The sequence below is a fragment of the Paroedura picta genome, chromosome 10 (genome assembly GCF_049243985.1).
Source record: "Paroedura picta isolate Pp20150507F chromosome 10, Ppicta_v3.0, whole genome shotgun sequence".
NCBI classification, from domain to species: Eukaryota; Metazoa; Chordata; class Lepidosauria; order Squamata; family Gekkonidae; genus Paroedura; species Paroedura picta.
This window is the reverse complement of record NC_135378.1, coordinates 43,264,268-43,289,034: the sequence shown is the minus strand read 5'-3', so window position 1 is coordinate 43,289,034 and position 24,767 is coordinate 43,264,268. Positions and strand designations below refer to the sequence as shown.

The following is a 24,767-nucleotide window of genomic DNA, read 5'->3' as shown; positions in this document are numbered from 1 at the left end:
AGCCGGAATGCGGGTGGCACCATGCAGGCGGATGGGGAGGCGGCAATCGGTGGCATCTCCCGGCCACTGGAGCGGCAGGGAGAAGGCAGAGTGGTCTTGCCGAACCCAGGACGATGGCTGTCGCCTCTCCCGGCCGCCCTTGCGGCCGGGAGAAGGAGGAGGAGGAGTACTGCGGTTGGAGGACTCACGGCATCAGTTGCGAGTGAAGTCTGCGTGGTGAATCTTTGGACGGGGGAAGCAGCCAATGGGGAGCCACGGATTGGCTGCTTGGGCCAGGATGGACACTCGGAGGGGCCAATCAGGAGCCACTTTGCGGCTCCTGATTGGCCCCTCCGAGTTTTTATCTCGGACAGGGCCAGCCCTAACTCCTCCCAGACAGCCCTTACTCGATTATTCAGTCCACGGTGCAGTGCACCGTGGGGCTGTTTAAAGATGCTGGACACAGGAACTGAAATATACAAGAGCTGATTCTCTGAAGAAGATACTGAGGATAATTCATTCAGAAACTTGAAAAGGAACTGTGAATGAAGAAACAAACATATTGAAAGTAACTGAAACTTTGAAAAACATATTGTCAGAGTCAGACTTAGGTCCCCTCAGTATGAGGCTGACTGGAGATGATTTCATGTTCTGTTATTTTTGTATCCATGCAGCAGATATTTGCCAAAGAACACTTAGATCATTGTCTGTTTTGCCCTCTGGTATTCCTTCCAACTTGGAATCAATACTTAGTTCATATTTTTTACTTGCAAAAAGTCAATTTGTAGCCTTTTCTGAACTTCCTTTAATGCTGGCTCTTACCACATTGTGACATCCTTTCCAAACCCATTACTTTATCAAGACTGTTTGTTCTTCCCTTGACTTCCTAGAAGCTATATGCCAGGAATTCCCTTTCTAAGAAAATTTTACCTTAATAGAAACAACAAATCCAATATTTGTCTTTCCATCATTTTAAGGACAAGCAGTTCAAGAATCTGTCTTGATGTATTCCTACCCCAAATGCTGTATTGCAAGATATAAAAAATGAATTCTAGGATTCTTTGCAACATCATAAAGAGGCACAACCAGTTGCAGCTAACCAACTTTTCTACTGGTGAATAAGGGAGGAGGACTTCTTTTGTCCACTCAAAAAGTATTAATGGACTTAGGTAAGATCTGAAATGAAATAGCACAAGGACGCTCACAGAATACAACTGAATACAATTGAAGCATTGGCATAGCATGGGGAAGGATTCAAACATTAGGTGACCTGCCTATAGCCTGATAACCTAACACCCTAGCCCACCTGCTGAATTATACAAGATCCAGGATCCATGTGGGTGCTGGCTACTCCATGGTCCCTTGCCTCATCCCCTGATTTGCAAAAAAGGGCAACTGGTGAGTCAGTGCTATACTTGTGGGCTCAGGAAGGATCAGGGGTGATGTGGAAGAAGGAAACTCACAGAGTCCAAGTTTTGGTGAAACTTGTCTAATGATGCGCATGAACCAGCTCAAGAATGAGCTGGCCAGTTCATGGTTCATGTTGTATCTGTGGTCATTCAGAGAGTAAGAACTTGAAAGCTCAGCCTGAAATTCAAAACTGTTGTTGGGGGTTCACGAGTTCCTGGGCCATGGGGCATGGCAAATCAGTGAAGAGACTTAAGGACCAATCACAGGCCTCCGTTAATTGCCATTAATGGCCAATTACAAGTCTGGGTGGGAGATGCAAATGTGTTTGTTTGTTTGTATTAAATTTGTATCCCGCCCCTCCTGACAAGTTGGCTCAAGGTGGCTTACAGAATAAAATGGGCTCAGTAGCCCAAATACAATAAAATCAACATGCTTTCTGCTAATATTAACAATAAAACAGTATAACAGCAACAAGATGGCAGGCAAAAATTAAAATACCTCCTAATAACTCCCCCCCCCCACTGCCCATATCCCACCAACAGAGTAGCATACGATGTTATATAAGTTCCATGTTATAAGTTCCATAGTTTTGATTGTTGGTGATTAGTATTTCTGGTTCTTGTAAAGTTGTTTGGTTGTTGGATCTGGTGTCTAAGTCTTACTGAACCCACAAATTTAGTAATTAACAAAGTGAAGTTCATAGCAATTCAACCAGCACAAACTTTCAATGAACTCTTAAGCTGACCATGGAGGTTCATGCCATTTTGTGAACTTTGATGTTTCAAATTTGCGCAGGACCTGCGCCTATCAAAATATCTGCCTGTCAATAAAAGTCAGTCATTTTATCAGGTGCAGGTTCGGGAGTGTATGAATCAAAGCTAGAGACACCAAATTCATAAGGTTTGTTGTCTCTAGCACATCAGGGGGGCATTCTACTGGGTCACGAAAATCACAAACTGAACTGGTTCATTTGGCCCTAAAACTTTATAGCATTTCTTGATTTGTGAATCAGGTATGCCACAAAAAAACAAAAAACAAAAAAAACCTGAACTGCATTTTCCCAGTTCATTCCCATTCCTAAACATGGCCACAGCCTTTTACTGAATACTGTCAAAGGAATATTGGCACAGGATGGGGATGAATGCAAACATCAGATGCCCTGCCTGCTGGCTAAAAACCACACCCCACACCTACCTGTTGGGAGACACAATGATGGAATTGCAAGACCCAGGATTCATGTGGGCACCAGGCACTGAATGGTCCCCTTGCTACTTTGTGGTGGAAGCCAGTCAAGAGCCTTTAGCTGGACATGTAGCTGACTACTTCTACACCCAATTAGGGGAAGTGGACACACTGGGGAAGTGGAGGCGCTCCCACCAAAGGATTCACCCCAATGTCCCTTTCAGATGATATGCTGCATCAACAGCCCTACAGTTTTGCCATCCCAGGAGAATGTTGGGGCATTTCTGCACATCTAAAAAATAGTGTTATACCAGCGTAATGGCATAGCGCTAAAAATAATCACACCTCCAGCCATTCCTCACCTTCTCCCTGTCTCGCTTCAGTCTGCTGCCTTTTCATGCTCCTTGCACTCCACATGCCTGCTTGACATGGCGGAAGAGAGCAACGTGCTTTACACATGACTCTGTTCTACCTGTCAATCAAGCCCAGCGACCAATCCCCTTTCTCAACCTTTTAAAGGGCCTGCGATGCCCGCTAATTTTTTAAAATGTAGTCCTTCTCCATTGAAACATCTATATATCTAATCATAGATGCATAGTGCTTTTGAATGCCACTCATTATGGACTCACAAGTCTTGATCCTGGGGGGGGGGATTTTAGAGAGGCATAATTTGAGGCAAATATTTTTTGCTTTGCCTGCACAGTTGTATGCCTATTCATTGCTCCAGGCAGCTTGCTTAAAAAAAAAACCTGTCCCCGGGAGAAGGGAGAGGGAGGCGGGTGTGAGGGTGGGACATTGGAGGCGGAGATAGCACTTCTTTGCCTCCATACATTTATTTAGTGTGTGGCTTGCTGGTTGTCCTCCTATAGCTTGAGCTTTTTAGGCTGGGGAATCCGCTTTATACAATTCCTCAGCTAGCACTTTAAAATGGAGGATGTAGCTCGCACTTTGCTGCTTGGATGCTAGATGTTGGTGACGTCATGCAAAACGCTGAAAATGTAGTGTCTTCACCAGGTAAGCATTTCACTATACTTATGGTGTGCGGAAAGGTCCTTAAAGTTGCTTTTGTGGCCTCTGTTTTCCCCATTCTTTCCATAAACTTTCCTCTTGCCATTTCAGCATGCCTGCTAAATATTCCTGCATCTGTATTTTCTTGGTATGTCACAATTTGCCTTCTTTATCACCCCAATCAAGCACTACCACACTGCCTGTAGCCATTTTATGACTGTAAAGTCATCAGCATGAAGACCAGTCTCGTAATTTAGTCTGTTAATTAACAGCAATTGGGGAAAGGATGGATGTGAGCAATCATCTCCCTATGCCAAAGAGATTTGCACTGTCAGTCGTATACATTCATAGAAAAATGTATTACCCAAGCAACTAGACTGCAGATACAGGCTGCCTCCGGTGGGCTAATTAGTGCATGCCTTATAACGCTGAATATTGGTTGTATAAATGTTTACTTGTAACATAGTTCATGTGCCCAAAGCAGCATTTGATAGCTTTAATGCAATTATTATCTGTACTGAGTTTGTTTTTCTGACTGAATGGAGCAACATCAGGGCTGTAGACTCTCATATCCTCAGAAACAATTTACTTACTAAATCCATGGGGAGGGGGGGAGATGCACATTCCCTCATATGAATACATTTGTATTTTATTTTTGTTAGAATAAGATAAACATAGACAAGAAAGACGTATAAAACACAAATTAAGCAGTAAGTTGTGATTCACAAAATTATTTAAATAAAGGTATGTAGTTTTTCAGGTAGACTTTGAGATTAAAAAAACAAAACATCAAGAATAACATCATGGATAAATTTCCTGTAGTTCTTCTTTCTTAATATATATATTTATTTTGATAGAAATCATACATAGTATACACTGGGTTACCACAACTTTATAAAAATATGTTTTGCTTACTTGTCGACTAACAATATCACAAAAGTTTAGATCACAAAAGTTTTATTTTAAACTTTCCATCTTCTCAGTCTTTCGAGACTAAACTGTTGTGTTTACAATTCTTTTTTAAAACAGTTTACCTTATCATGCAATTTGAGTCTATTTCACTAGTAGAAATGATTCCTGGACTGTGATTGGTAGACACATCATAGAGCAAAGCAAGACCAGGTGAGATCAATGAGGGAGAAGCGGCTAAGAAACATGATGATGAAGATGATGATGATGATGATGATGAAGAAGAATTGATTACAGATTTCTTAGGGACTCTGTGTATACTGGTTTGAGTTCCATGATGGAAGAAATGGGTGATAGACAAGTGGTAAATAAAGTTGTGCACATACTTTGATAAGATGCGGTATCAAATACAAAAAGGAGATCCCCAGGACTACTGTTGCATGTTTTCAGTCCAACAGACCTAGAGTGAAGTAATTTTAGTGTGTTACTGTTTAAATTCCATTGAAGACAAGGGAGCCAGAAAAGGGAGGGGGCAGAATCCACCCCTCACAACTGCTTTGCACTAGTAAGTTTTAGGATTCTGTGTAGTGTTTTTAAGAAAAGGGATGTACCTATGTATCCATGATGGTACATTGGTTAAGGGACTTATGCAGGCAAAGCTCACTTGAGCGTAAGAAGACTTGCCATCCAGTTAGAAAAACATTTATGAAAACCATATATGCTGCAGCTGAATTGGAGCACCCACAAAAAAATCACAACAATAATGCAAACAAAAATCACTGAGTTATGGCACTGTGCAAATACTTAGATGGAGAATATGGCAGAGTCTCAACAAACAAGTATTTCAACTATACTCAGTGCTTTTGAGTTTAATGAAAGACATGTCATATTGTGTAATTGGGGAAAAATTCTTACTTTTTGCCTTTAGATGACAGCAATTTTGGCTGAAAAGTGGGATAAAAATACAGGGGTTGAGTCTTATGTGCTGCATAGAATTTCTTCAATTTCCCCTTCCTCCAGCAACATTCTATTTCCCCAAAATCCTTCTTCTGTGCATTGTTGAACACTTGGGAACAGTGTGAGAGGTATGAACACCTGCACTTAGCATAAAAACGATTCAAAGAAAATAACATGATGTGCTCTTTGTATAGCATGAAAAAGATCTGATAAATCCTGATGCAGATCAAGACCTGGTAAACTCACATTCCGGTTATCCAGATTACATACATGGCTAATGTAGCAGTGCTTCTAAAGACCTCTGGAGCAATTGTCTATATGAGATTTATACTTTGTTGCCACAGCAATTAAGAACAAAATTGTTTTTAATCTGAACTCAAAATACCTGGGAAAAAAGGAAGTTTAGACATCAGAATTAATTAAGCTATTAAAAACAGATTGTTCCTAGAAGTTAATTAATGGAAATGCACCTTAATTGATTCAAAATGCTCTAGGCATTAATGTAAGTGCACTATGAGCTCCACCTCTCACAAGTTCAGAAAACTGTGTATGGTAAATTAGTATGCAGGAACTTACCAAAGTGAAAAACTTAAGCAGCAATAACGCTTCAGCTCAGTGAGCATTTCTCAAATCGAGCACAAGAGTCTCATAAATTGGCCTTCCAAATGGAACCAATGTTGGGAATCAGCCTGTCATACTGTCATTCTCTTCTTTGTACATCACTCAATGTTATAATTTATCTTTTATTCAACACAATTAGAGTGCATTGTTATCTGAGTATTCATATTCCATTTTAATTTTGGGAGGGAAAAATGTCTCAGAAGTTCCAAACCATAAATCTTCAATACAATTTTATAATATGTGATATAAATTACACTTTCAGTAACTTCTTCATATACTCAGGAGGAAAAACACTCTTGGTGCATCATACTGACTTCACAAACATGACAGCCTGAACTTTAAAAACCAAGACAGGATCTCTCTCTCGCTCTCTCGCGCTCTCTCTCTCTGTGTGTTTGTGCGTGTTTGTAAAATGTCTTCCTTATACATCTTTGCAGTAACTCACATGAAGTCATTATCACCAGTTTTAATATATAATATATATAACTTAACATGGAATCACTGATTGGTTCAAAATTGAGAAAGGAGTTTGGAAAGGCTGTATATTGTCTCCTTGCCTATTTAACTTGTATGTGGAGCACATCATGAGAAAGACGAGATTAGAGGAGTCACAAATCGGGATCAAGATTGCAGGGAGAAATATCAACAACCTCAGATATGCAGATGATACTACTCTAATGGCAGAAATTGAAGAGGAACTAAAGAGCCTGTTGATGTGGATGAAAGAGGAGAGAGCAAAAGTTGGCTTGAAACTCAACATCAAGAAAACAAATATCATGGCATCCAGCCCTCTCAATTCCTGGCAAATAGATGGGGAAGAAATGAAGATAGTGACAGATTTTATTTTCCTGGGCTCCAAGATCACTGCAGATGGGGACTGCAACAAAGAAATTAAAAGATGCTTGCTCTCGGGGAGGAAAGCTATGGCAAATCTAGACAGCATCCTAAAAAGCAGAGACAAACAAAAGTGCATTTAGTCAAGGCTATGGTATTCCCAGTTGCAATGTATGGCTGCGAAAGTTGGACCATAAAGAAGGCCAAGCATCAAAGAATTGAGGCTTTTGAACTCTGGTGCTGGAGAAGACTCTTGCGAATCCCTTGGACTGCAAGGCAAACAAACTGGTCAGTCCTAGAGGAGATCAGCCCTGAATGCTCCTTAGAAGGCCAGATCCTGAAGATGAAAGTCAAATAATTTGGCCACCTCATGAGAAGGAAGGATTCCCTGGAGAAGAGCCTAATGCTGGGAGCGATTGAGGGCAAAAGAAGAAGAGGACAACAGAGAATGAGGTGGCTGGATGGAGTCACTGAAGCAATAGGTGCAAACTTAAATGGACTCTGGGGAATAGTAGAGGACAGGAAGGCTTGGAGGATCATTGTCCATGGGGTCACAATGGGTCGGACACAACTTCATACCTAATAACAACAACAAATATATAATATATAATATATAATATATAATATATAATATATAATATATAATATATAATATATAATATATAATATATAATATATAATATATAATATATAATATATAATATATAATATATAATATATAATATATTAATGATAATAATAATAATACCTTTATTGGCATACAGCAAGTACAAAACACAGACAATTGAACAAGATGCAATTGAAAAATTAATATTATTATTATTAAAACATCTTAGTTCTAACTCGAAACACGGTCATGATCATTTAGAAGAAACTTGAGTAAAGTTTCATAGTTTGTTAATCCACAAGAAGATAATAAGGGAAAGAGAAGTTCTCTATGGGGGATCACATGGAACTGGCAGTCCAGAAATAAATATATGCATTGTTGAGTCAGAAGAATTGGCAGAGCATGGGCACAATCTTTCCCTTCTTCGAGTATGTCAGTATCTACCTGCTACGATATTCGAGGGAAGTGTACTCATTCTTGCCAAAATAAAGATCCTACAAAGAGATGGATTGACAAGGTTGTAGAAATAGTTTAGCATTCTCCCAGGATTTGGTTGGATGCTTAAGGACTTCTTCTACATGATAATTAACTTTCCATCAAGGGTCTCAGAATCAAATATAATTTCATAGAGAAGTGGTCCCCAACCCACGAGCCGCGGCCTGGTGCCGGGCCGTGAAGGCCTTGGCGCCGGGCCGTGGCTCCTTCTTCCCTCCCCCCTGAAGCGAGAAGCTCACCAGGCCGTGAGCAAATCAGCCGCCAAAGCGGCCAATTAGCTCGCGGCCCGGCAAGCTTCTTGTTTCGGGAGGGGGGGAGAGAAGCTTGCCAAGCTGCAAGCTAATCAGCCGCTTTGGTGGCCGATTTGCTGGTGGTCCGGAGGGGCTGGGAGGGGGAGCTGCGGCCACTGGCATGGTGGTGGCGCAAACGTGCATGCGCGTGCACGGTAGTCCGCGCGTGCGCGTTTGTGCTGGGGCTGCCGTGCGTGCGCGGGCCCCCGGGCCGCCCTCTCCCCCCACTCCGGAGCAGCGGTCCACGGCAGCCAAAAGGTTGCGGACCGCTGTCATAGAGGTCATCAGCATTTGTTTCTTTAAACTACCCCAAGAGTAGATTGGGGAAAGAGTTAATATTCTTCAGTGGACTGCTGTATAAGAAAAAAAAAGTCTTGTATAAGAAATAAAAGTGGTTTTATGATGCCATCTGAAGAGCCAATTTATAAACCAGTCTGTTTACATGGAGATTTTTCAACAAAGCAGCTGTGAAACGTGGAGGTAAAAATAGTACAAAGGCTGTTAAATTGAAACGATTGAATTTCTTTAGTACAGTCTTGTCTTTGAATTAATTTTTCCATAGAAAAATTGCAGAAAGAAATAGAGAAAAAGAGAGAGCTTATGTTATTTCCCCCACCCCCATCCCTAAAGATTAACATATTATCTTGATGAAAAGTACCATGCTTAGATTCAGTGTAGTGGGTAGATGTGTTGGCCTGAAGCAATAGAACAAACTATGAACCCCGTGGCACCTTAAAGACCAACAAAGATTAATTCTGGGTATAAGTTTTAATGTGCATGTGGATAAGTTCATACATATCAGACATGTATGTGATAAAGTATGCATGCACATGAAAGTTTATACCCTGAAATCAACTTCATTGGTCTTAAAGGTGCCACTGGACTCAAACTTTGTTCTATTTTGGTTTGGTTTCTCTGGTTTGCTGTAAATAATTCCAAAGTTTAAGAATTACAGGTGTAAATAACTCTGTAAGGTAAAGTGTGTGTTGTAAATTCAGTGTGGAAATTCATCTTTCTGCTTTAAAAGTAGGTGCATTTCTTCTGATACAGAGAAAAGGAGGTTATACAAAATGGTAGTGTCACAGCTATGTCATCATGATTGACGAGACTTTGTGGGACTGGCGGCAGGGTACTATAATAGCTTGCGGTGTGCTAGTGTCCAACTGTGACACCGCCCATAAAAGCTGGAGAGAAAAGCGGGGAGATAAATGCTGTATGTGAACTCAGACACATACACGGAGCACACAGGAACTTGCATAACATATGCAGACTGTTCCTTCTACTAAACTGAATATAAATGATGATGGAGTCACTTAGGTGAATTTGGGATATTTCTCAATGAATTAGGTCAAGATACCATACTGGAATGGCATTTCATGGAAGGATGGATGGAACAGAAGAAGGATTTGTGGTTTCACAAATTTCCCATTCAACCCAACCTGCAACCAGTTGTGTTCCCAAGTATCCCTGATTCGTATCCCTGATTCTAAGAAGTAATATTTTTTGTGGTATCAGGAGCTACAGAATATATATATTATTTTGTTTTGCCCTAAGTTCTCTTTATACCACTATGTGATATCTGACATTCTATCCTCCTTTCAATTCCATTTTGATGAAACTATAATAGTCAATAAATTACTTGACAGCAAGGATCCTGCTCGGATCTCCTGTATTGCAGCATTTTTAGGAAAGGCTTTTAGAAGTAATTCCTTGTTTTTAACTTAATAATTCTGTTTGATTTGTTTTAATTTTATTACTTCATATATCACTACTCGTATTGCTCATTATGCCAATAAAGGCTTGTCTGTCTGTCTGTCTGTCTGTCTGTCTGTCTGTCTGTCTATCTATCTATCTATCTATCTATCTTCTTTAGATCCTGTCTCTGTTGTTCATCTGAAGAATCAGGTTCATCATGACTCATAAGACAATGGAAAAGATGGATGAACATCTACAAGCAGAGAAAAATTTAGGAGGCACTAGGAGAGGTAAAGGGTTAGGTGAACCACATTATTAGCCTGGAAAAAATTAAGCCTAAATGACCAGTTTTCTGTACATAAAAGAGATGTGCCTTTCCCTTTACATCAGCACAATGAAAGAAGATAGAGCCAGTGTAGTGTAGCAGTTCAGGGTGGTGGACTCTAATCTGGATAATCGAGTTTAATTTCCTAGAAGAAGAAGAAGAAGAAGAAGAAGAAGAAGAAGAAGAAGAAGAAGAAGAGTTGGTTCTTATATGCCGCTTTTCCCTATCCGAAGGAGGCTCAAAGCGGCTTACAGTCGCCTTCCCATTCCTCTCCCCACAACAGACACCCTGTGGGGTGGGTGAGGCTGAGAGGGCGCTGATATCACTGCTTGGTCAGAACAGCTTTATCAGTGCTGTGGCGAGCCCAAGGTCACCCAGCTGGTTGCATGTGGGGGAGTGCAGAATTGAACCTGGCATGCCAGATTAGAAGTCTGCACTCCTAACCACTACAGCAAACTGGCTCTACTCCTTCACATGCAGCCTACTGGGTGACCGAGGGCCAGCCAATCACAGTTCTCTTAGCCTTACTTATTTCAAAAGTCCCTGTTGCAAGTAAAGGAAGCAAAGGTGATTGGAAGATTGAGACTCCTTAGGGTAGAGAAAAGTGAGATTTTAAAAAAGTGCTTTTTTTAAAGAAAGATATCTGGGAACCTCATAAACACTTTTTAGAATGTTATGATGATATTTGAGTGCCAGGGTTTTTTAAAAAGAAAAAATATATCCAGTGATGTGGGACAGTGGCCAATTCCAGATGACTGGAGTATAGAAATTGTGGGGAAATTTGCCATGTGGAAGCCCTGTTGCCACTGTTTTAGCAGCCGCTGTAGCAACAAGGAAACCACACCAGCCTGTTCCTATTAAGTACTATTTTAATAAGAGTAGCAGTGAGAAAGGGGTTAAAAAGTCATGTTTCATTTACGAATGAATGTCAGATAAATTGTATCCTTTCCAGGATTTCTTACTTTGCAAGGTACACGATGAACAAAAGAGGATAGCATGACCTCTTCATCATGGTGGGATGTGGCAATTAATTTTTTTTCATTGACAATTCAATGAGCTTTTCTGGGCTCTAATGTTATACCTAAATCCCCCTTTTAAGTTTTTAGTAAGGTTACTGGGAAAGATCATCTAAGCACAACTGTTAAAAGGTAGAGGTAAGGAAAACAAATTATTTCTATTGTGTACAAAATTGAGGTCACTTTAGGTTAACTGAATCTGATTCTTTCATGAAATGAAGACTATCCACATCGCAAAGGATCATTCATAGAATTCTAATTGAAAAAGTAAGATATCAGCTCATGATCAAAAGCATCCGAAGATCTCTGTGCAAGAAAATCTGAAAAAGTTTTTATAAATGTCTGTCTTTGTAATCAATGTAAAAGAAGAATTGTCAAGTGAAGAGAAAGAGGAAACCTCAGAGGGTTACAACTTTGCATTATATCACTAATGGCATTTTCCTATCAATGGAGCTCATCATTATATCTAATACTATTGGATGGCTACCGGCAAAGACACAGATCAGATATAAGGGCAGTAATGGGTAATGTTCTGGAGCAACAGCAAACAAGGAGTAGGCTCCCAAATATGACCCTCTTGCAGTTCCCCCAGTTCCCTTGGGGTTCCCATATAGCAGGTTGCCCATCTTAGGAAGCATGGTATAGCCAAAAACAGGGAAGCAGTGCACCACAATGTCTCCCATGTGGTAAGGGTCCCAGTAAGGTTATATTGATCGTGTACCTGCAAGACCCATTATGCACGGGGGGAATAACGCATATTCGGGGTGGAATGGCGGCGACTAAAATCACCAATAACGCATGGAGCCGGCTGCAACCGGCTGCAGCTTCGGTGCATGCCGCCGAAAAAGCCGCATTAGCGAAATGCGGAAGTAAGCGCAGCTTCCAGGTGACCGGGGCGCAACCAGAAGCGGTGCCGGGATCGCCACGTGCATAATCGGTTACTCTGGGAGCCATTCCGCACCGGGATCCATGTAGCAAATTGTTTGCTGAACGAAAAATCGCCATTTTAAATAGTGGAATTCGTCGTTATGCATACCTGCCTTTGTAGTGGAATCCAGTTGCGTTTCTATCGTTTCCCACAGGGTTCCGGTCTCGGCAAAAATCGCTAGAAAGGGAGCGCTATTGCTGACCTGTGTCCCGCCCCTGGCTGTCAAGCAGCCAATTGGCGGCCGTTATCATGCTCCCAAACAGCCCCTTTCCCTTTAAGGAAGGTGTTTTTTTAAAAAACACACCTGTTGCAACGAATATGCGTTGATTCGTTGCAAGGGAGAGACCCATCCAGCTAGCAGGTGATGTTTGAGCTGCCGTTTCATCATTGCCATGCTCCCCCCGAGTGAAAAAAAAAATCCCCCCCCCTCACGGGCACAATTTTCAGCCGAAAACAGTGTGAAAAATAAAGTGAAAATAAACCAGCAAACGGGCCTCTATGATGCTTGTGCTTTGTGACTTTAAACAGAGGGACTGCAGTCGGGGAAGCCTCACTGGGTAAACGAAGGCTTGCCGATGCGTTGATCTCCGCTCGCTCGGAGAAAAAAAATGGTGATCGCTTTGCCGGAAGATCAGAGGAGAGAGCCAGGGGGAGGGACTTTGCAGAAACCGCAACAATGGTAACGCACAGAACTTTCCCGCTAGTATTGCAGATTGGTTGCAGGAGTGTAGCGCTTTCCGGAGGGTGAATACACTTTTTGGGATTTCCCTGAAAGCGCTACAACGAAGCGCTTTTTGCGGATCGGTTTCAGGAGTGTTGCAGATTGTCAACGACATTGTGCGTAATGGCAAAACTGTAGCGATTTCAATTTGTAACCATTGTGCTATTTTGAACGAATGCAGAACGGCCCTGGGTTTTGCCGCCGTCGTGCCCCGTCCCGTGCATAACCGGTGTGCTTCGCGTCTTCCCCCTCCGCATTTTCCATGTGATCCGAAATCGTCGTTTCGGTGGCCATGCATAATGGGCCCAAGAGAAGCCTCTTTTCTGCATTGTGCATCCTTAATCCTAGTAATTTCTGAGAGGGAAGGTTGTTGTGGAAGTGCACAGAGTAGTGTGTGTGTGTGTGTGTGGGGGGGGGGGATATACAATTACAGCCATCGGAGCTGGAGGCAAGAGATCTGTGTGGGGTGTGTTTTCCATCCATCCACAGTTCAGGAAACAATGCTTCTCTTTGGTATCTGTGTCCTGGGATACTAGTCAGAGGACCTATACAAGTTCTGAGAAGAGACTTGTTAAGCCTATACTTTACAGCTGCATTGGTTCTATTCCTTGTCTGTGTCGCCTTTTTTATGGCACTCCAGTAACCAGTGTCTTCCTCATCTTATACATCCTATACAACTTGACATTTGAAGTATAGATGCCCTGCCTGTAGTGCATAGGTGGTCTGTCTTTGGAAACACATGTAACTGATATCCTAAACTGTGTCCAGCCTCAGAGATCAAGAAGGATGCTGAGAGGGACTTGTACTTCCTCTCACAGCTGTTTCTATGGGATTTTAAAAGCTGACACAAGGGTTATGCTGATGTAAGTTTAAACTGCATGTGCTGGGGATGTGACCAGGACTGGAGAGGCTTAAGACAAAGTCCCAATCTGCCTAGGATATACATGACACCCATGCAGCACCATTCTGCATTCATGCTGGGCTCTTTGGGAAAAGATTCACTCCAAATTACTTAGCATGAAGGCCCATATTGTGCATTTCTAGCAAAGTATGATAATCAAACAGCTCAAAAGTTGTGTTCCTGCAGCAACCATAGTTAAGACTTTATCATTGTCTATGTGGCTTTAATTAGGCCGTGCAAGAAGATTGGAATTTTTAATTAGACTGAAAAAGTTATGATTGTCTAGACAAAAAAACTCGGTGGTTTTATTTAATTCATTATTGTTGTGTGAAACACACTGCAGTATTCCATTGGGCACAGCTGAGGAAGACTCTGACATTATGCTCTGTTTAAGCACCAGTAATTTTGAATTAGAATTATTGTATTTTGTTAGTTGCTTGTATGTGCAAGCTATTAAACGGTTGGTTTTATTTCTGAGTTATACCCTTGACCTTATTAAAGTTTTAATTTGGATAATTAAATTCTTTTATTATCAATAAAGCCATGTTATAGTATCTGTGGCCTATACTCATTATGCCTGTGTTTCAGTGCTTTGATTCCCAGTTGTAGTTCTTGGTGTTGTATTGTGTTGTTGTCTATGCTTAATATTGGTCAATGATCAGCCTGCATGGACATGTACACATTCCCTTAATAAAAATGATATTTAGGATATTTAAGGAACACATTATAGGCAATGGTTAAAGGTACAAGAATTTCTAAGTCACATGGGCTAGCTTTGCCTTCCTCAATGGCTTGTCTCACTTGAATCAAACGTTTTCTCAAAACTGTGTCAATGCTGATCCTTCCCTGTGGTCTAAAGTGTGGGGATCATTATGTTTAGGATCTGATATATGCATTTTTCTGCCCTGGTGCATCTCAGTAGCAAGGGTGGGGTTCAGATGCAAACAGAGTAGCATGGAAGATATGAACCCTGTAGATCCAGGTTGCAAACAGAGTGTTCAGGAATAAGTGGACATTAGAAAAACGATGCATGGAAGATATGCACATGGGAGTGGTACAGGGACGGCTACATATAAGCACACATACGTACAGAATTGCTATCAAGTCACCACTGCCTTATGGCAACTCCAGCAAGGGGCTTTCAAGACTAGTGGGATCTCAGCATAGTTTTCCTTGGTGGTTTCCCATCCAAGTAGCTTCCAAAAATGACAAGACTGGGCTATACTATGTTGCCTTCCCTCCTGCAGACATGATAATAAAAGTATGATCTATTGGAGAACACACCAATTCAGTTGAGTCCCAGAAGCTTTATGAAAGACAGAACAGGGTCATCCAATCAGGTCCTTATGAATTGGATTCAGGAATATCAGGTGAGCTCAGTGGAATTAATTTATATTGGATAACAGAGAGAAATGAAGGAGTGTGAGTGGCTGGCAGACCGGAAGTCATCAGGGTGGAGACATTATGAGCCATTCTCTTCACACATTCTGATAAAAATTGGAGAAATGCATTTCTTCTCTTGTTTATTGATTGCTCTTTTATGTAAAAAGAAATAAGAATCTTATTTCTGCACTGATTGTACAGCCAGACACATGAGGATCAGAATGCAAGATATGACGATCCGGCAGGGCCCTGTCATAGAATCATAGAATCATAGAATCATAGAATCATAGAGTTGGAAGGGCCCATACAGGCCATCTAGTCCAACCCCCTGCTCAACGCAGGATCAGCCCAAAGCATCCTAAAGCATCCAAGAAAAGTGTGTATCCAACCTTTGCTTGAAGACTGCCAGTGAGGGGGAGCTCACCACCTCCTTAGGCAGCCCATTCCACTGCTGAACTACTCTGACTTTGAAAATTTCTTTCCTGATATCTAGCCTATATTATTGTACTTGAAGTTTAAACCCATTTAAACCATGGAATCTTCATGACCGGGGTCCATGCTCACTGCTTTTCAGGACAGACAACTTTTTTTTCTCAACAAGTAATTAAACTGTTGGTAGCTGTAGTGATGGCCATGACAATAGATGACTTTAAATGACAGATTTCAGGAAGATAGCTACTAGCTGTGGTGAATAAAGGAACCTCCCTATACGGAGGCAGCAACAGAGGAAGGCTTTGACCTCTATGCCCTGTTCTATGCCCTTCAGAGCAACTGGTTTGGCTGCTGTGTGAACCAGGATGCTGGATTTAAATGGACCATTAGTCTGATCCAGTAGGATTTTTCTTACGCATATTGGAAATATCCTAATAAATAAGCAAAAACCCGATTATTTCCCTCCAATCATTCCTTCCTTGCTTCCTTTAGGTTTCTTAAAGCCCATCATCAGTAAAATTTGGTATCTGTGATAATACACAAGTGTCTGTGCACACATTAATTAACTTCATTTCTTTCCTACCTTTCTCACTGGGACTCCAGACAAATTACAATCTATTAAAAACAAATTGATTTAAACAGCACAGATCTCTAATAAACAAGACAATGTAAAGGTGTCGTGGTTCGGTCCTTGGTGGCTTGGGAACCGGACCGAACCCCGCCATCAGAGGCGCCCGCGATCACGGAGGTAGGGCATGGTGATCATAGGCAAGCCGGCAGCTGGGCGCCCCACCCGATCGTTGAGGTGGCAATGGCCGCTAAAGAACCTCAATGTCCCCCTCCACCTTTTGACAAGGGCCCGGAGATGGCCCTTTGTTCCAGGAAAATGGGCCATCAGGAACCCCGGAAAACCTCGCATATGTGCATGAGTCATGATTGTATCAGCATGTTCCCTCCGCAAGTACTGGGTGGGGCAATACAGCCTAAGGAGGTGGGTTTTGTATAAAAGGGAGCTTCCACCTGGAGTTCAGTGGAAGCTCTTACTCCATACCAGCGGACTCCACGTTGCTGAAATAAAGCTTGTTCCTGTTGTATCGTTCACCAGGCCTGGCGTGACGTTTTCTTCAAAAGGGCACCCTGTTTTTTTTCAGTTAGCAAGCGGGTCCCCGACATCGTAAGAGCTTCCCACCGAACTCCAGGGTCGGCATCGCATCCGAGCGCTTATCGGGACGGATCCAGAGATGGCGTTTTCAAGCAACGGGGCGGTCTCGACCCCCACGAACCCCGGGAACATGAGTTTAATGTCCCCGGGAGATTTCCTCCGAAAATCGGGGGGCCAGGAGCAGCTGTCCGGGACCCCGAGACCCTCGGCAGCGGCGGCCAAGGGAAGGCGCCGGGCCATGGGGTTCCCAAGCACGGCGGGGAGCGCGCCGAGGTCTGGGGGGTTGGCCCCAACCTGGGACACCCAGCTGAGGCAGGCGCTTCGCCCGGTAGGACCTGAGGAATCCCTAGAGGACCTGCGGCGGGCCATGGCGGACTTGGCCAGGCGCTTGCAGGCAGCTGAAGCCCGTGAGCAAGCTCGGGCCGGGCCCGGAGGGACTGGTAATACAACGGCGGAGGGGATCGCGTCGAGTGAGGACGTCTCCAGCGACGAGGACGAGCCCGGCACTGGTGAGCGGGCCCCGGACCCCGACCCGGAGCAGTTTTCAGTCCCGAGTAGGCGAGACGGCCAGCGGAGAGGCGAGACAGCAGAGGATCTCGGGGGAGCGGGTGAGCCGACGGGGCGGCGAGAGCCGGACCAACGCAGGAGCGACGTGCAAGGCAGGGAGCGGCACGGCGTCGTTGGGCAAGTTGGTAGCCGGTGGAGCGGAGCAGGACGAGACGGCGGACGCCGAGAATCCCGGATCCGGAGGGGGTCGGACTACTCTCCAAAACGTTCCCCCCCAGAGCTTAAGGCGCGTTTCGACGGGACGCCGGACGACCTCCCGCAGTTCCTCCTCCACGCGCTGACGCATGCCCGGAGGTATGGAGACCGGTATGAGGACTCCGAGGACTTGGTCTGGGGGGTGGCCTCGTGTCTCCAGGGCAAGGCGGGTCAGTGGTACCTAGGGTTGGCCGAGCGCGGCGACCCGGCAACTCGGGACCTGCAGGACTTCGTGGTCGCGCTCCGCCGACGATTCCAGGACCCCCAGGCTGAGGACAAGGCAAAGAGTCGGATCAAGGGACTTCGACAGGGTACTAGGGGGGTTATGGACTATATAGACATTTTCCGGAGGGAAGCAGGCAAGGTGTTCTCCTGGAACGAGGAGACCCAAATCGAGTACTTCCGGGAGGGCCTTAACCCGAAGCTCAGGGAATGGGCCGTGATCAAGGGGACGGAAGAAGATCTGTCTACACTGGAGGGGTGGTGTTTTGTGGTCGCCAAGCTGGAAGCCAGCCTGGGTTGGGCCGCCGCACCCCCCCGGGAGGCCAAAGGCGGGTCAGCCGAGGCGCCGAGACCGGGCCCCGACAACTCTCGCCCCAAACGACCCCCGAACCCCGAGCGGGAAAGGAGACGCCGGGAAGGTCTGTGCCTGAAATGCGGGGGGTCAGGACATTTCGCAGCAGCGTGCCAACGGCAAGGGGGGGAGGACCGCGGGCTCTCCCAGGGGGGAGGTGCGACACGCCCCCAGCAGGCACGCCGGGCGGAGGACCTCCGCAACGAACCGGGAAGCGCCCAGGCGACGGGAAACGGCCAGGACCTGCTGTAGACGGCGCCGGGCAGCAGGTCCCGCGGTGCGAGGGAAAACCCCTACAGCATGAGGCGCGACCTCCGAACGTGGTAATTTTAGAGCTCCGGAACCCGGAGAACGGACTAAGTTGGGTGGGGGAGGCTCTTTTGGACTCTGGATGCGACCACAGCATGGTCCACCCCCAGATAGCCCGGGCTTTGGGGCTACCGAAGCGCATTCGGAAGGTTCCCCTGGTTTTCGTCCAGATGGACGGCAGCCCGATTCAGGGGGGACCTTTCGGGGAGGAGGTGGGTCCTATCGCCATCCACATAGGGGACCACCAAGAGCTGCGGTGGCTGATCCAGGTCCCCGTAGCGGGATATCGGGCGGTGTTGGGCCTGGATTGGCTGAAGGAACACAACCCCGTGGTGGACTGGCGGGCGGGGACCCTGAAGTTCGACTTGACGGTGGGTGCACGGCATCGGGTCCCCCACGAGAATTCCAGCCACAAGAGGACGGCGGCGCGTCCCAGGGGAGCGGCGGCGGCGCAGCAGGAGATACCAGAGCCCGAGGTCCCGCCAGAGTACCGAGACCTCGCAGCCGTTTTCAGCGAGCGGGAAGCGGACGAGCTACCCCCACACCGCCGCACGGACTGCGCTATCAACATCCCAGAGGGGGCGGTACTACCCAAAGGGCGCATCTACAAGATGAGTGAGGGTGAGCTCAAGGACCTCCGGGAGTTTTTGGGTAAAAATCTGGCCCGAGGTTTCATCCGGCCCGCTTCCAGTCCCATGGGAGCTCCAGTCTTGTTCGTCCGGAAAAAGGATGGGTCCCGACGGCTGTGCCAGGACTACCGGGGCCTCAACGCCATCGCAGCGGGGAACGCTTACCCCCTCCCGCTGATCCCGGATTTGCTGGCCCGGCTGGGCAAAGGGACTCTGTTCACTAAGCTGGACCTAAGGGAGGCGTACTACCGGGTACGCATCCGGGAGGGGGATGAGTGGAAAACAGCGTTTAACTGTCAATTGGGACAATTCGAATTTAAAGTGATGCCGTTCGGTTTAAGCGGGGCACCTGGGGTTTTCATGAGTCTAATTAATGAGGTGTTGCAGGACCTTCTGTTTCAGGGGGTGGTTGTTTATTTGGATGACGTCCTGATCTACAGCCAAGATCCCCAAGAGCACGTGACCCTGGTGAGGGAGGTGTTAAAGCGCCTGCTGGCAAACCACCTATACGTGAAGCTGGCTAAGTGCGAATTCCACCATCCCTCCCTGGACTATTTGGGCTACCGCATCTCAGCCCAGGGCATAGCTATGGACCCCGAGAAGGTGCAGGCGGTGCTGGCCTGGGAAAGGCCCCGCACCCGGAAACAGCTACAAAGCTTCCTGGGGTTTGCTAACTTTTTTAGAGGCTTCATCCCCAGATACTCCTCCGTAGTGGCTCCCCTCACGGACTTGCTAGGTACCAAGGGGAGAGGTCCTCGCGCCACGCGGCCCAGCGCAGCGCTCGGCTGGAATGAGAAATCGGAGGCAGCGTTCCTGGCCCTCAAGCAAGCTTTCGCGTCTGAGCCCACGCTACTGCACGTCGACCCAACCCAGCCGATGGTGGTACAAGTCGACGCCAGCGACGCAGCAGCCGGGGCGGTTCTCCTGCAGCGAGACAAGGCGGGACAGCTGAGGCCGGCGGCCTACCTCTCACGAAAATTCGCCGAAACGGAGCGGAACTGGTCTACCTGGGAGAAGGAGGCGTTTGCGATTAAGTTCGCCCTCACCGAATGGCGGCATTGGCTGGAGGAAACAGAGGAGCCGTTCGAGGTCTGGACAGATCACAAGAATCTGGAGGCGCTCCGGCAACCGCGATCCCTGAACGCCAAGCAGATGAGGTGGGCGGAGTTCTTTTCGCGGTACAATTTCAAGCTTGGTCACATCCCCGGCAAAGAGAATTTCCTCGCGGACGCCCTCTCCCGTCTGCCGCATTATGGGGAGGGGTACGCTCCCTGCACCAGGTCCGTGTTTGGTGAGGAGCAGCTGGGACGGGGGGTCGTCACTAGGCGTCGGGCCAGGGAGGAATGGGAGCCCGACCCGGTGACCGCCCCGCTCCGAGACCGCCTAGTGGCAGCCTACGGGACAGACGAGGAGCTGGCTGAGCTCCGGGACTCTTTGATTTTGGACTCCGGTCTCTGGCGGAGGGGGGAGGCTGTCTACGTCCCGGAAGGGCTACGACGGGAAGCCCTCAGCCTCTGCCACGATGCTAAGACCGCCGGGCACTTCGGTTTCGTAAAATCCTGGAAGTTGGCCCGGCGGCGGTTTTGGTGGCCCAGTCTGCGGCGGGACACAAAAGCTTACGTCAGTGGTTGTCCTGTCTGCCTGACCTGCAAGCCGGGGGTTGGCAAGCCGAAAGGTCTGCTGCACCCGCTCGAGGTCCCGACCCGGCCGTGGTCAGTGATCTCCATGGACTTTATAACAGACTTGCCTCCCAGCAAGGGGAAAACGGTGATCTGGGTGGTGGTAGATCTATTTTCCAAACAGGCCCATTTCATTCCTTGCGCCAGTGTCCCCAGTGCTTCACAATTGGCTCGGATGTTCCTGGATCACGTGTTCCGACTGCACGGGCTGCCGGACAAGGTGATTTCCGATCGGGGCTCACAATTCGTGTCCCGGTTTTGGCAAGCTTTCCTGCGCCTGTTAGACATCGAGCAAGGGCTGAGCTCCGCTTACCACCCCCAGACGGACGGGCAGACCGAGCGGGTTAATCAAGTACTGGAGCAGTACTTGCGGTGTTTCGGTTCCTATCATCAAGACACCTGGGTGCCCCTGCTCCCCCTGGCCGAGTTCGCGTACAACAACGCAGACCACAGCAGCACGGAGATGTCGCCTTTTGCCGTCGTCTACGGGACAGACCTGAGACACTTCCCGGAGCTTGGAGAGGTCCCCGCCCGGGAATCGGCCGACCTTCGCGAGTGGGGGAAGCGTGCCGGGAGCTGCTGGAAGTCGCTGCAGGAGCAGCTCCACAAAGTCAAGGCAGCGCAGAAAGAGGACGCCGACCGGAAGAGACGACCAGCTGAAGAGATCCGACCGGGGGATCGAGTTTACCTTTCCACCCGGAACCTACGGTTGAATTTGCCCAGCAAGAAGCTAGGCCCTCGGTTTTTGGGGCCTTTCGAGGTCTTGGCCCCGATCAACGAAGTTTCGGTCAAGCTCAAGCTCCCCAAGAACCTCCGGCACATCCATCCCGTCTTTCACGTGAGCCTTCTAAAAAAAACTCCGGACGGTGACGTTTGGCACCCCGTGGTTTCCCCGCCAGCGCCCGAGGTCCTGCCGGGGGGGGAGCACCACGAGGTGGCGGATATCCTGGACTCTAGACTCCACAGGGGGAAGTTGCAGTACCTCGTGGAATGGAAGGACTTCGCTTTGGGGGACCGGGAATGGGTCTGGGCAGCGGACGTCCTTGCGCCCCGACTCACTGAACGTTTCCACAAGCGGTATCCTGGCCGTCCCGGGGGGTTGGAGAATGGACCTTTGGGGGGGCAGAATGTCGTGGTTCGGTCCTTGGTGGCTTGGGAACCGGACCGAACCCCGCCATCAGAGGCGCCCGCGATCACGGAGGTAGGGCATGGTGATCATAGGCAAGCCGGCAGCTGGGCGCCCCACCCGATCGTTGAGGTGGCAATGGCCGCTAAAGAACCTCAATGTCCCCCTCCACCTTTTGACAAGGGCCCGGAGATGGCCCTTTGTTCCAGGAAAATGGGCCATCAGGAACCCCGGAAAACCTCGCATATGTGCATGAGTCATGATTGTATCAGCATGTTCCCTCCGCAAGTACTGGGTGGGGCAATACAGCCTAAGGAGGTGGGTTTTGTATAAAAGGGAGCTTCCACCTGGAGTTCAGTGGAAGCTCTTACTCCATACCAGCGGACTCCACGTTGCTGAAATAAAGCTTGTTCCTGTTGTATCGTTCACCAGGCCTGGCGTGACGTTTTCTTCAAAAGGGCACCCTGTTTTTTTTCAGTTAGCAAGCGGGTCCCCGACAAAAGGGCTAGAATTGAAACACTGGAAAACAGTGCAAGCAAATTTTAAAAAGCCTACTTCAACAAAAACAGTCAATGTAGGAAAAGAGCTACCTAAGGCAACAAAACTGTCTAAAATTTAATATACTATACCGAAGAACTTGTTACACAGCAGAAGACATTGAATTGCTGTAAAATATGTAATAAATGTTGCATTATACTATGATACAATCTCTTACAGAAGCAGCCTCTAGGACTGATCTATTATACCATAATTCACACCCTTTATAAGAACGACTTTTGGAACATTTCTGCTTTACATATTTTGTGAAATGATAGAGGTGTAGGGGTCTTCCTGACACTCACAGACAGGACATTCTATAAGGTAGGAGCCACTACAGAAAATGTGCATTTTCCATGTGCATTTTCTTTAGTAGCTCATTTTACCTGCTTGTAGGGGAACACCTTCAAAGGACATGGCTCAGATGAATATGTCTGCTATAATGGGATACAGCTGGAGAAGCAGTTTGCAGGAATGTGGACCAAAGCCCACTTTGTAGGTGATACCTTAAAACTTGAACTCAAGAAGCTGATTAGTAACCAATGGAATAAACACCGTATGTGCATTCCACTTTGCTCCCCATAGTAACCAGGCTATGGTGCTGTGTACCAACTGTAGGACAGAAAGGAAGATTAGTCATTCCCATAGTTTCAGTGACTTCCTAAAAACAACCCCATGGTAATTTGGCAGATACCCTAGCCAGTCACCACAAGGAAGGAAAACATGCCCACCATTCTCACAGCCCGCCCCCCCCCCCCGCCTGAAACACATACCATATCATTGCTCTGGATGTATTCTTCCATTCCGCAAAGTTGTTTAGCTGACAGCCCCCACCCCCAAGTCTCCAAAGGTAGGTTCTGTAGGATAGACATGGTGAGGAAATGTTTCCAAATGATGACCTGGTAATGCGGCCCCATGATAGGAGCATCTAGGAGGCACAATGTTCTAAGACTACCTGAGGACCATATTCTAAAAAGTGTAACATCATATGTAGACAAAGCGGCTTGAAGCCCTGAGAGCACCTGAGAACCAAATCTGAAAGGGTACAATGTTGTATATCAGGAGTAGTCAACCTGTGGTCCTCCAGATGTCCATGGACTACAATTCCCATGAGCCCCTGCCAGTATTTGCTGGCATGGGCTCGTGGGAATTGTAGTCCATGAACATCTGGAGGACCACAGGTTGACTACCTCTGTTGTATATAGATATAGCTGGGCTTGGATGGAGCGGAGAGACTGGGTGGTTCAGACCCCTGTGTCCACCCATGACACCCATGTCCTGGAAAGGTATATAAATGTGGACCTTTGTACAAGGAACCACCAGCTAAACATCTGTGGTTGGCATAGGCAGAAAGACTTGGTGGCTCAGAACCAATCCTCAGCTGCAGAGAGCAGATAACAGGAAGGAAAGGGGTATGAAATATGAGGTATCCAATATATAAACCTCAATATATGAGCAGAGATTTGGTGGTTCCACCTGAGTCCACACACCCAAATCCCAGCAACAGAGAAGAGATCACAAACAGAAAGCAATTTATCTTCTCTGCTTCTCTCTCACACACACACCAGCCAACACAGGAAAAGGTGAGAGAGGGAACTAATTGAATATATAGCATTCTGAGCCAATAAAGCAGAATGGAAACTCTGTGATTGGCAGCCGGCAGTGCCCATTAAGCCTTGGAAGGCTCCAGTTGGTGTTCCCAAAGCTGGAAAATTCTATCCTCCTGTTGCCTTGGAGTTTTGTTAACAGTTTAATTGATCAGAGCCAGTCTGTATCCAGACTGACTGCCACAAATTCCTGTGAACAGCATTAGAAATTCATGGAAGTTCATGGTGACTCATAAACTGTGAACTGGCCAAAGTTCATCAAGACGTTTAGTTTGTGAGCCAGTTCATTCTCTCCCCTAATTTCCATTGACTAGCAGGATGGCATACAGGCCAGGCAAGACATGACTCAGACTGGCAATACCAAAGCCACAGCTTTATTTGTTGCCTAACACACCTCCAGCCAGAGGGTTGGCCTGGCATGAGAAATGAGCCCTCCCAGCCCCAGCCATCCGTCTGCTCTGTACCTGGGCTGTAGGGGCACCCTGAGATCTGCCTCCTTCCCAACCAGGAGGGCAGGTCCCTAGCCCCATAGTCCCCTCCCCAAGGAGGAAGCCTGGTGATGGTCAACAGATGCCCACCTCATTTGGCCATCCCAGCTACCTGGCTCTGAGCCCTTGGCCTTCCCAGCTGGGTGGGCTGGGCTCGTACTCAAGCTGGTCTCTTATTGAGACCCTCTGACCTCAGGGCTC

At 46.7% G+C, this 24,767-nt stretch overlaps 1 long non-coding RNA gene across 1 annotated transcript in view; it reads right to left on the bottom strand.

Moving 5' to 3' along the window:
• LOC143819732 (uncharacterized) overlaps nt 1-24,767 on the bottom strand; it is a 120,564-nt gene that overhangs the window by 75,099 nt on the left and 20,698 nt on the right. The window lies entirely within an intron of this gene.